This window comes from Trachypithecus francoisi, unplaced genomic scaffold (assembly GCF_009764315.1).
Source record: "Trachypithecus francoisi isolate TF-2019V2 unplaced genomic scaffold, Tfra_2.0 Contig01461, whole genome shotgun sequence".
NCBI lineage: Eukaryota > Metazoa > Chordata > Mammalia > Primates > Cercopithecidae > Trachypithecus > Trachypithecus francoisi.
The window spans coordinates 17,462,850-17,475,919 of record NW_022681433.1 but is presented as its reverse complement, the minus strand read 5'-3'; the positions used below and the strand labels follow the sequence as shown (position 1 = coordinate 17,475,919).

General features: G+C 42.1%; 1 protein-coding gene across 1 annotated transcript in view; it reads right to left on the bottom strand.

Moving 5' to 3' along the window:
- ATP8A2 (ATPase phospholipid transporting 8A2) overlaps positions 1-13,070 on the bottom strand; it is a 649,053-nt gene that overhangs the window by 529,600 nt on the left and 106,383 nt on the right. The gene's annotated exons all lie outside the window — the stretch shown is intronic.

Below are 13,070 nucleotides of genomic sequence, written 5' to 3'. Positions count from 1 at the left end.
TGTTGAAACTGCATGACAGCTGGCAGTCAAAACAGTGATACTGAGAGAAGTTCATCTTTCTGCCCTCACCACGGCATCTTCATTATGTGAAATCATTTAATTTACTCTGGTACATCGACGTTAGAACCGTTAACGAATTCTAATTTGTAAAGGTAACATGAAAAACGAGTATGAGGCAGTTTTAACAAGGCTGAGTACTAGAGAAACAATTGTGATACTACTCAGCAAATGGCCTTACTGCTTTAAAATACAGAGCTCTATTTTTAAACTGTCAAGCTTGGTAACATGTTTCATATGCTAGACAGCAATACTTTCAAAACTTCCACCTTTCACTGGGGTCAGAACAGAAGAGTCATATCTTTTATTCAATAATTTAAAGAATATTCCTGCCGGGTGCGGTGGCTCAAGCTTGTAATCCCAACACTTTGGGAGGCTGAGGCAGGCGGATCACTTGAGGTCAGGAGTTCGAGACTAGCCTGGCCAACATAGTGAAATCCCATCTCTACTAAAAATACAAAAAAAATTAGCAGGGCCTGAAGGTGGGCACCTGTAGTCCCAGCTACTCAGGGACTACAGGAGCCCAGGAGCAGGAGGTTGCAGTGAGCCAAGATTGTACCACTGCACTCCAGCCTGGGCAACAGAGCGAGACTCTGTCTCAAAAAAAGAAAAAATTTAAAAAAAAAAATATTCCTTTATGTCATTGAATCTACAACTAAGTATTCAGTTTCCATACTATGCACAGTGCCAAGTTCCTCAGAGATATTCAAAGCAGAGCCCCACAGAGCCAAAAAGTTGGTGGTCCCAAACAAGATGGAAGGAGAAAAAGGAGGGAGGGTAGAAAGACACAGATGCAGACTTTAGAGTCGCAATTCAATAAAACTCTAGTCATACGTGTGGACCAAGTTTAAGGTAAAACTCTAGTCATACGTGTGGACCAAGTTTAAGGTTTTAACTATTCTATGATAAAGCATCTTGGTGTTTGCGGAAGGAGGTGTCAGTGAATTCAATGTGAATTTATATGCAACTGTGTTCTTTCACGACACCAAAAGGAGAAGCCAGTTTCTTGATTCCACACCAATCCACACATGCACACTCAAACACATTTTAGATTTGCCTTACGCTCGCAGTCCAGCCTGCTTGTTCCTAGCAGTTACAGGCTAGAAAATATATACGTACAAAAGACCCTAATGCCCAAAACGTACTTTGTGATTCTTCAGCCTGCATATTTCTCCTCTTGGCAACGTATAACTCTTGGGCAGAGTAATATGCAAGTCCACTTCCCTTTTCCCTGAGTTACAGCTTATAATTGATTGTTTTGGGTATCAAAGAATTAGAGAGCAAAATGAGCGGCAAAGAAGAACAACATTCGTCATTACCAGGTAACTGGTGGCAATGAGCAATTCTGTGTGAGTCTGTGAGCTCTTACACAGTGCGGCCTTAAACAGGTACATTCTCATCTAATTATTTTTTTCTTGTAGAGATAGGGTCTCACTAAGTTGCCCAGGCTGGTTTCAAATTCCTGACCTCAAACAATCTTTCTGCCTTGGCCTCCCAAAGTGCTGGGATTAGAGGCGTGAGTCACTGTGCCCAGCTGTTCTCATCGAATTCTCACCATGCTACAAGCTATGACATTATTCTACTTCCAGTTTACTAATTGGAGTGTCTTGAAACCAAACAGATCTAGAGGTAGGGAAAGATCTGTCAAAAGTTTGGTGTCTCTCCAACAGAGCCAGCGCTGCCCCCACCTTGCTGGAGGAAGGAGCTCCTTCATGACGCAGCCAATAGAGGTCTCCCCCTATACGTGTATCTCTGCTCCCCTGGGTGGTGTCCTACTGGAGTGAAAGGGGCCTTCTGCTATTCTGAGGTCAATCACCTTGCCCCAGTCCACAGTTCAAAATAGTTCAAAACAAAACTCAGAAACACAAGAAACAGCATCAACACCTTCCCCGTCACAAACACTGGAACCTGGGAATCACACTCGCGTAGTGCTGTCCACTTACAGCCCCACTGCTAACCATCCGGAGTGATTCTTTTCTCCTCAGCCCCACTGCTGACCATCCGGAGTGATTCTCTTCTCCTCAGCCCCACTGCTGACCATCCGGAGTGATTCTCTTCTCCTGCAGCAGTACAGCCCTGCACTTCCTCCTGGGCAATGACGGCAGCCTCATGTGCTTATTCTAAATGCAGAACAGGTGGCCGTGCACATCAAACCCGAGTACTATCACTTTGTCACGTGGCCCGTAAAAGATTTTCCTGGCTACGGCAGCTCGTCTGCAGTAGCCTGGCCTTTCACAGCACTTTGTCCATCATCCCTTCTATATTAGTCTGTTTTCACGCTGCTGATGAAGACATACCCAAGACTGGACAATTTAAAAAAGAAAGAGGTTTAACTGGAATTACAGTTCCACGTGACTAGGGAAGCCTCACAATCATGGTGGAAGGCAAGGAGGAGCAAGTCCCATCTTACACGGATGGCAGCAGGCAAAGAGAGAATGAGGAAGATGCAAAAGTGGAAACCCCTGATAAAACTGTCACATCTCGTAAGATTTATTCACTACCACGAGAACAGCATGGGGGGAACCGCCCCCATGATTCAATCATCTCCCACCAGGTCCCTCCCACAACACATGGGAAATATGGGAGTTACAATTCCATATGAGATTTGGGTGGGGACATAGAGCCAAACCACATCACCTTCTTCTTCCACATCTTTTCCAGGAAGACACACATGGCCATTACACTCTTCTGCACCTCTGCACGTGGGGTTCCCCATGTCTGGCCTGCCCTCCCCACCAAGCCCCACCCAAGTTTCCAGGCTGACTCCTACTCATCTTTCAGGCCCAGCTTATTGCTCTCTACCAGCAGCTTTGCCCCATCCTTCTACTTTCCCACCCCTGCAGTGCTGCCACTAACCACACACCCCCAGTTATTGACAGAGAGGGACTGCAATGCTTAACTCACATATACCAAATGTAGGATTACGAATGGTACTTAAGGAACAAGACTTATAATCAGTCGCAGAGTTCCCGGGGCCTAAAGTAAAAGTCAGACTGGGTCTGACCAGATGACTTTCCTCTAAGGAAGGAGGGCCCTAATCAACTGAATCTAAAGCAGGTGGCTCCCAAGTGGGGTTTGGAAAGACGCTATCAGAGCTTATATTTATATAGACCTTCAAAAAATAAGCTTCAGGAACACTTATTAAATGCACTGACATTGGTGTCCCAACATGATACTATGTAATGTGGCTGGAGAGGAACCTCCTTAAATGGGAAGGGTAAGTGGTGCTATGGACTGAACTGTGTCCTTCCTAAAATTCATATGTTGAAGCCCTAACCCCCAGTGTGATGCAATCCTATTGTTGGGCCCTTTTGGAGATAATTAGGATTAGATGAGGTCACGAGGGTGGGACCCTCAAGATGGGATTAGTGCCCTTACTAGAGACTGTCTCTCCCTCACTCTTGCTCTTGCTCACTCTCTCTGTTCTGGGAGGACACAGCAAGAAGGCAGCTATCTGCAAGCCAGGAGAGAGCCCTCACCAGAACCGGATCATGCTGGCACCCGGATCTTGGACTTCCAGCCTCTAGAATTATGAGAAGACCAACGCCTGCTTACGCTCCCCAGTCTATGTATTTTGCTATGGCAGCCTGAGCTAATACAAGGACAACAGTGACACCCTCCCTGTCTGTCTCTCTCCTTACTACTACACATTTCAGGCCCCAGCTAGGTGGAGTCATGGATCACTTTATCTAACTTAAACTAAATTAACCCTCCCAAAAGAACAAATGGCTTACGAGTCATGCAACAAAACCACAAATTGGAAATGATACTTATTAATAATGCAATTACAAGAAAATAAAAAGCAGCAGAATTGACACCTACATTCCTAGTAAAAGCTCTTTAAAACCATTGTACTAGGTTAAACATTAGGGTAATTTAATTAAATCTGACAAATCGGCCAAAAACATTCAAAATAATAGAGAAGACTGTGAACACTATGTATTTACATCCACAATTCTTAACAGAGAACCTTGGTAATACATACTGGGTCTTCAGTAATAACAATGATAGCACATGTATACGAGTGTTTTAAATATAAAATATAAATATCAAAGGTTCATCCTAAAACATTTTACAGGCTGGGTGCGGTGGCTCACGCCTGTAATCCCAGCACTTTGGGAGGCTGAGGAGGGTGGATCACGGGGTCCGGAGATCAAGACCATCCTGGCCAAAATGGTGAAACCCCATCTCTAATAAAATACAAAAAATTAGCCAGGCATGGTGGCACACACCTGTAGTCCCAGCTACTTGGGAGGCTGAGGCAGGGGAATCACTTGAACCCAGGAGGCAGAGGTTGCAGTGAGCCGAGATCGCACCACTACATTCCAGCCTGGTGACAGAGCAAGACTCTGTCTCAAAAAAAAAAAAAAAAGATCTACAAATGGGACATCCAATGGAAAAGTTTTGGAGACCACTGATATAGACAGAGAACTTACGTGAGAGTTAGGTCCACTCTCAAGCTGAAGTCTTTTCTAAGCTGAAACCTGTCAATGGTCTCCAAAAAAGTCTTTCAAGTGATAGTATACGTTACACGTATACTGAATATGCCTAGAATAATCCATCAGAATGACTAACGCCATCCCAAAATCAGCCCGAAATCATTTTTAATGACATCTAATATAAAATAGTACCGGCTAAAAACGTATGATTTCAGTTTTGAAGAGCTGGCTTTCATTTAAGAGAAAAGAATGGGTCAGCATTTGAATGACCAAACCCAACCTCATGGATTTCAGGAAATTTCTTTGTTAAACATCCCTACATCCCCACAATGGTCAGACCTCTCCTTTTGTTCTCTCTAAGCATTGTCCCTCTTGAAAGGGTTGCTGATTAGCATTTCTGAGTCAGCTTTTGCTGTCTGTTGAGTGACTCAGCCAGAAGTAGTAGAACAAACACTTAGATGCAACTTTCTGGATAACGACACAGAAGCTCACATGACTAAACTGAGCAGAAACAGAGCAGTCTACTTTGCTACCTAGTTTTTCAACTTAAGCAACTAGATCAGACATTAGGCAAACCCTTGGTGCTGTTTGTGAGCATAGGGAATGTTCTCTGATGCCCAGAGAGCAAGGGTTTTCCCATCTACTCATCACAACAAACATAGGAAGATATTGATCCTTTTTCCGTCTGACCATCTTCCCTTCAAAATCGTGTCTGTTTCCAATTAAAGACCCAAACATTTACCAAAGTATTCAATAGAAAAACAAGAGTTTAGCATTTCTAGTTGATTTTAAGATTTGTTTAGTTTTGAGAAAATTGTACACTTTTTTCTTTTTTGAGATGGAGTTTCACTCTTGTCACCTACGCTGGAGTGCAATGGTGCGATCTCTGCTCACTGCAACCTCCGCCTCCTGGGTTCAGGCGATTCTCCAGCCTCAGCCTCCTGAGTAGCTGGTATTACAGGTGCCTGCCACTGCGCCTGGCTAATTTCTGTATTTTTAGTAGAGATGGGGTTTCACCATGTGGGCCAGGCTGGTCTCGAACTCCTGACCTCAGTTGATCTGCCCACCTCAGCCTCCCAAAGTGCTGGGATTGCAGGTGTGAGCCACCACACCTGGCTGAAAATTGTATACTTGTAGAAGAGTTGCAAAAATAATAGAGCTGAAATCTATCCTTCGTCCAGTTTCCCCACAATGTTAGCATCTTACATCACCCATCACCATAGCACAATTATCAAAACTAAGAAAGCAACACTGGCACAATGCTAAACTAATTACAGACTTAATTCAAGATTCACCAGTTTTTCCACCAATGTATCTTTTCTGTTCCAGAATCCAATTCAGGGACCCACACAGTACTTACCTGACATGTCTTGGGTCTCTTCCGATTCTGGTTGAATTTTAATTTGTCTCACAAATCCTGATGCTTAATTCTTTTTAATCAAGAATCATAAATGCTCCCAAGTTCACAGCAGACAATAAGAGTTAACAGAATTTGGGAAGAGGAGAGAGGGGAAATAAATTACTGGCCAAAATTCTCAAACCAAATGCCTTTACCTATTTTAAACAGTGGGAATGGCACAGATGTTTCTTTGGTCAAATTCAAACTGGGCTCCATTATCCACCCACACAGGGGTCAACCTGATAAAGAAATCACCATGAAAGTCTGTCCTCTCAGACATTTGCTGTTTCCTTAGAAACACCAAATATAAAACTAGCCCAATGCTGAAAGGCTTTTCTGTTGCTAAAAATACCCTTCAAGAAAGCTCACACATTCAATGGTTACCTGGAATGTACCACGCCAAAGCTCCCTCAATTCCAGTATTTTCATCTGCAGGATTCCTCAAAAGACTTGTCCAGGGGTGTAAAGCTGGTAACAGTTCTCATTACAAGATTCTTCTATGGCATTAATTGCTGCTGGTACATCCAAAATAAGAACTCAGGATTGTGGTGCCATTCACGTTCAGAAAATACAGTGCCTGGCTTGGAAATTACCCAAGTGTATCTGCTTCTAAACCAAAAGCAGCATACCCAGAAGGAAAATCTTGAGACTATTTCAACATCAACAATTACTCTTGATGAGGAATACTTTCACCTTTGTCAAGCTTGATAAACTGCAATCTCAAACCAGAGATTATGTAAACCTGGTTTTTAAGATAATGATCTTTACATCACTCAAAAAAAGTTATGATTCTGCCAGGCGTCATGGCTCATGCCTGTAATCCCAGAACTTTGGGAGGAAAGGGCAGGAGGATCACTTGAGGTCAGGAGTTCGAGACCAGCCTGGCCAACATGGTGACACCTCGTTCTCTACCAAAAACGCAAAAATTAGCGGGCCGTGGTCGTGGGTGCCTGTAATCCCAGCTACTCAAGAGGCTGAGGGGCAGGAGAATCGCTTGAACCCAGGAGGCAGAGGTTTGCAGTGAGTGGAGTTCACGCCATTGCACTGTAGCCTGGCCAATAGAGTGAGACTCCATCTCAAAAAAAAAAGTTATGATTCTAACTAGGATGCTGGTATTGCTTCTTTGCTAAACTATAAGCAGCTTGTGCATTAAGACCAGATCCTACATAAATTCTGTAGCATTAAAACATTTAGAGAATTCTTCATCCTCACAGGACTCAATGACATTGAATCTAGTACCACATATATAATCTCTCTCCACTATTCATGGACCAATTGGTTATTGAAGATTATTTTGTTCTTTTTATTCCTTAAGACAAAAATATTATTTTAGAATTATGATCCCATCTAATTAAACTTAAGGGCTTCTGCACAGCAAAATAAACTATCAACAGAGTGAACAGACAAGCTACAGAATGGGAGAAAATATATGCAAACTAGGCTTCTGACAGAGGTCTAATATCCAGCATCTATAGGGAACTGAAACAAATTTACAAGAACAAAACACTAACAACAGCATTAAAAAGTGCACAAAGGATGTAACAGACACTTTTCTAAAGAAGACACACATGCGGCCAACAAACATATGAAAAAAAATGCTCACGATCACCGAACATTAGAGAAATGCAAATGAAAACCACAATGAGATACCATCTCACACCACTCAGAATGGCTATTAAAAAAGCCAAAAACTAACACATGCTGGTGAGATTGCAAAGGGAACACTTGTACACTGTTGGTGAGAGTGTAAATTAGTTCAACTATTGTGAAAAGCAGTTTGGAGGTTTTTCAAAGAGCTAAAAACCGAACTACCATTCAACCCAGCAATCCTATTACTGGGTATATACCCAGAGGAACATAAGTCCTACTACCATAAAGGCACATGGACTCCAATGCTCACTGCAGCACTATTCACAACAGCAACGAAATAGAATCAACCTAAATGTCCATCAATGACAGACTGGATAAAGAAAATGTACATATACACCATGGAATACTACACAGCCATGAAAAAGAATGAGATCACGTCTTTTGCAGGAACGTGGATTGAGGGGGAGACCATTATCCTTAGCAAACTAACACAGGAACAGATAATCAAATACCGCATGTTCTCACTTACAAAAGGGAGCTAAACGATGAGAACTCATGGACACAAGGAAGGACACAGACACTGAGGCCTACTTGAGGGTGGAGGGTGGGAGAAGGAAGAGGTGCAGAAAAAATAACTATTGAGGCCGGGCACAGTGGCTCCCACGTGTAATCCCAGCACTTTGGGGGGCCAAGACGGGTGGATCACCTGAGGTCAGGAGTTTGAGACCAGCCTGGCGAACATGGCGAAACCCCGTCTCTACTACAAATATAAAAATTAGCCAGGCATGGTGGCACATGCCTGTAATCCCAGTTACTCAGGAGGCTAAGGCTCGAACCCAGGAGGCAGAGGTTGCAGTGAGCCAAGATTGCACCACTGCACTCCAGCCTGGGCAAGAGAGTAAGACTCTGTCTCAGATAATAATAATAATAATAATAACTATTGAATACTAGGCTTAGTATCTGGGTGATGAAATAATATGTACAACAAACCCCTGTGACATGAGTTTGCCTGTATAACAAACCTGCACACATACCCCTGAACCTAAAATATAAGTTAAAACAAAACAACCAAAAAAACAAGGTAAAAAAAAACTTAGGATCTCAGCATAATATTATAAACAATGATACTGTGCCAACCTCGCACACAGTGCTCAATTCCTTTTTCTGTAAAGGTAATACTCTATTTAAAATTTACCTTGGCAAAGCCAACAAAAATTTATCAAAAATTTATATGAAGTAATTTTCCTTTAAGGCAAACCAACCTGAAGAAATGCAGTAACTTGACAAAGCTCGAGTTATCACTGTAATTAAGTTTTTGCTAGCTAAAACGCCCACCTGAAATGAATGAGTCATTCAAAACTGAGTAACTGTAAACATTCCTAACTAGCTTTGAAGACCTCATTTCGAATATTGAAGAAAACTGCCTTATGGCTTTGAAATTCACTATTTCAAATGGCATGCTGATAATCACATAGAAAGATTACATATGTCTGATAGTGATGACGTAAGTATTGCTCATTCCTTTGATCAGTACATTATTTCAAGATTTTTCTGGGGGAAAAAAAATTTTAACTTTAAACGTTTTTGAAAATTTAGATATATAAAATTAAAAATTCAACACCCGTTTCCTCTAAATAGTGAGCTTTCGTAAGCATTTAATATTTAACTTAAAAGGATATGATGCTATTTATGCAAAATGTCCAGTACAGGGAAATCTATTGAAATACAAAGTGGCCGGGCGCGGTGGCTCAAGCCTGTCATCCCAGCACTTTGGGAGGGCGAGACGGGCAGATCACGAGGTCAGGAGATCGAGACCATCCTGGCTAACACGGTGAAACCCCGTCTCTACTAAAAAATACAAAAAACTAGCCGGGTGAGGTGGCGGGCGCCTGTAGTCCCAGCTACTCAGGAGGCTGACGCAGAGAATGGCGTAAACCCGGGAGGCGGAGCTTGCAGTGAGCTGAGATCCGGCCACTGCACTCCAGCCTGGGCGACAGAGCGCGTCTCAAAAAAAAAAAGAATATAAAGTAAATTTGTGGTTCCTTAGGGGTGGGGTGAGGAAGGGATGGGAGATGATAGCTAGAGTATAATATTTATTTTGGAGGTGATGAAAATGTTCCAAAATTGACTGTGATGATATTTGCACAACTCTGTGAATATATTAAAAATCACTGAACTGTATACTTTAGATGGCTGAATTATGCACTAAAACCTTTAAAACATTTGAAAGGAGATATGATTGTACACTTCAGGAAAAGGAGATCTTGTTAGGTGGACACATACATAATCCTACATATGTATATAAACATTGAATCCCATTAATTACTATTCACTTCTAGAGGATGAGGAAAGTTATTGTTCTCATAGTTAAGGTCCTAGAAAATCAATCCCTAGTAGAAAAAGACTACTTCATCATTCTCCATCATCTGAATTTATTGGCTTCAATAATGAAAAACTTAATAAACCTACCACAGGCTTCGGATCAAACACTGGTGTTACTTTCAGTGCCAAGAACAAGAACAAGGTTTGGTGAGACATCTACATACATGGCACAGTCCCTCCCAAAAATTCAAGGAATTGGCCAGAATTTGGAGTTCTCATGTAGTGCATTCCCCTGGGGGTGCTAAGGCCACAGTGGACCCCAGAGGGGATCTCACTCCTGCTTTCTAGGCATTTCCCCAGACCCACCCTCTTTTTTAAGTCACATCAATTCCATTCCAGTAACCTTGGGCTATGGAATTCCTGTCCTGAATGACAGCATGTCGCCCCTCGCTGCCCTCCCTCTCTCTGCATCAAACTCCCATTCCCAGTCAAACGCCAGCTGCCCAGAAAGGCAAGCGCAGAGCAACTGCTATGATCCAGAGGGTTTCAAGCCAAAACAGGCTTAGGGTTGAGGAAAGTAGGGGAGAGAACTCTGTTCCAGCGAGGACAGGCCTGCCAGAGGGTACAACATTCAGGTAAGTCAGACAGCCCTGAGTCTGCAGACTAGCCTGAGCCTCATCTATCCCATGTGGTCCTGTCTTTTCAAAGAGCTCAATTTAGGCGCAAGCGACCTGGGATAAACTCTCCATGCCCCTGCCTCTAAGAAAACCATTAACCTTTTCTCCAGAAAAACTGTATTAAAAAAGAAATCCTTTATCCTTTTATAAAAATATTCCTTTGAATAGCTTTACTAACTTTTAGCAAACATTCATGGCCAAGATAAAAGGCCTAACTTGAGTTCAGTAACATTAAAGTGCTAAAATAACACGGCTCGACGTTTTCTAAAATCCTTACACCATAATGCTAAGAAGCTTTATAATCATTTTTGTTTGTTTGTTTGTTTGTTTGAGACGGAGTCTTGCTCTGTCACCCAGGCCAGAGTGCAGTGGTGTGATTTTGCCTCATTGCAATCTCCACCTCCTGGATTCAAGTGATTCTTGTGCCGCAGCCTCTCAAATAGCCGGGGACTACAGGCATGCACCACCACACCCAGCTAATTTTTGTATTTTTGGTAGAGATGGGGCTTTCCCATGTTGGCCAGGCTGATCTCAAATTCCTAGCCTCAAGTGATCCACCCACCTTGGCCTCCCAAACTGCTGGGATTACAGGTTACCATTGCACTTGACCTATAATCAATTTTTTAAAAAACTACAAGTCACTGATAACCATTAGTAATTCCTATTTAAACACACCGTCAAGGTGAGCCAAATACTCAAAGGCCATTTTAAAGAACATCAAGGACCACATTTTCATTTCTTAGACCCTATCCAATGCACACAAAAACTTATGCTCACAGTATAAGCCATGAACTCAGAAATTATATGAATTGTAACATATTTCAACTAATTCAATTACATACTTATATAAAGCTTTAAATAGAATAGTTGGTAACTGCCTACTTTATTCCTAACTGACCCACTGTACATCCACAACTTACTCTGCCTCTCTCAAAACAGTACAAATGAAACTGCACAGCAGGCAGTCACTCGGAATCCCTCTGGCTAATAATACAATCAGTCTGGGTCAACTTTCAACCTTGATTACAGAACAGGTAGTGAAGCTCCATGATCAGTGCTCTTAAAAATCTTTACCTTCCAGCTGGGCGTGGTGGCTCACGCCTGTAATTCCAGCACTTCAGGAGGCTGAGGCAGGTGGATTACCTGAGGTCAGTAGTTTGAGACCAGCCTGGCCAACATAACGAAGCCCCGTCTCTACTAAAAATACAAAAATTAACGGGCACAGTGGCAGGCACCTGTAATCCCAGCTACCTGGGAGGCTGAGAATCACTTAAACCCAGGAGGCAGAGGCTGCAGTGAGCCGAGATCATACCACTGCACTCCAGCCTGGGGGACACAGCAAGACTCCGTCACACAAAAAAAAAAAAAAAAAAAAAATCTTTCTCTTCCATTAAAACAGAAGAAGTTAGACAAAAACAAAGGTCTCTATTTTATTCTCCCAGACTTAGGCATACACAAATGGATAACAAAATTAAAGGAATTCATAGGAATTAAGCAAAACTACAACTTGAAAACACACTAGAGTGTAAAAAGGAAAGTAGCTCTTCAATTCCCATATCCTTATACAGTGTATATATTTTAGAAAATCACCTTTTTGAAAGCAATTCAATAGAAACACATATGAGAAGGTGTGAAGAAATGGAACTATATGAGCAGGGCAGGATTCCAAATGGTTTAGGTAAAGTCACAGAGTTGTGCAACCATCACCCCAAAATGAAACCTCAGCCACATTCACAGTCATTCCCACTTCCCTCCAACCTTTTCCCTCTTCTCCCGCCCCAGGAATCTACCTCATAACTCTATAAATCTGCCTCTTCTGGATACTTCATATAAATGGAATCATGCACTATGAGGCCTTTTGTGACTGGCTTCTTCTACTTAGCACAATGCTTTCAAGTCTCATCCATGTTGTACAATGCGTCAATATTTCATTCCTTTTTACGGCCCAATAGTATTCCATTGTACGGATATACTTCATTTTATTTATTCACTTATCAGCTGATGGACATTTAGATTACTTCTACTTTTGGGCTATTCATAATAATGCTGCTGTGAAATATATGCATACGAGTTTTTGTGTGGACGTAGGTTTTCATTTCTCTTGGGCAGATATACCCAGGAGTGGAATGGCTAGGTCATATGGGAACTTTACACTGAACCTTTTGAAGAACTACCAAACTGTTTTCCAAAGCAGCTCCACCGTTTTTCATCCCCAACAGCAATGCATGAGGGTACCAAGTTTTCTAAATCATCGCCAATACTTGTTATTTGTCTTTTTGATTGGAGCCACCCTAGTTAGTGAAGTGGTAACTCACTGTGGTTGATGCTCTGTATCTTAAACGAAGCCCACACATTCTGAAATGGGGACTCAGCTATTCTTCTAAGTTACACTTTCAAGTATAAAATATGCCCAACTGTCATTCTTAAAATCCAAAATAAAGCTGCATAATCTAACACCCCTTTAATAAGTGAAAATTCCACCTCCACATAATATGCACCATTATTCTACCCCAATAACGTCCAACAGCTTGACCTTTCTAAATAAAGATGTCAGGCTAAGATGTCTGTACAAGTGTTAGTGCAGTA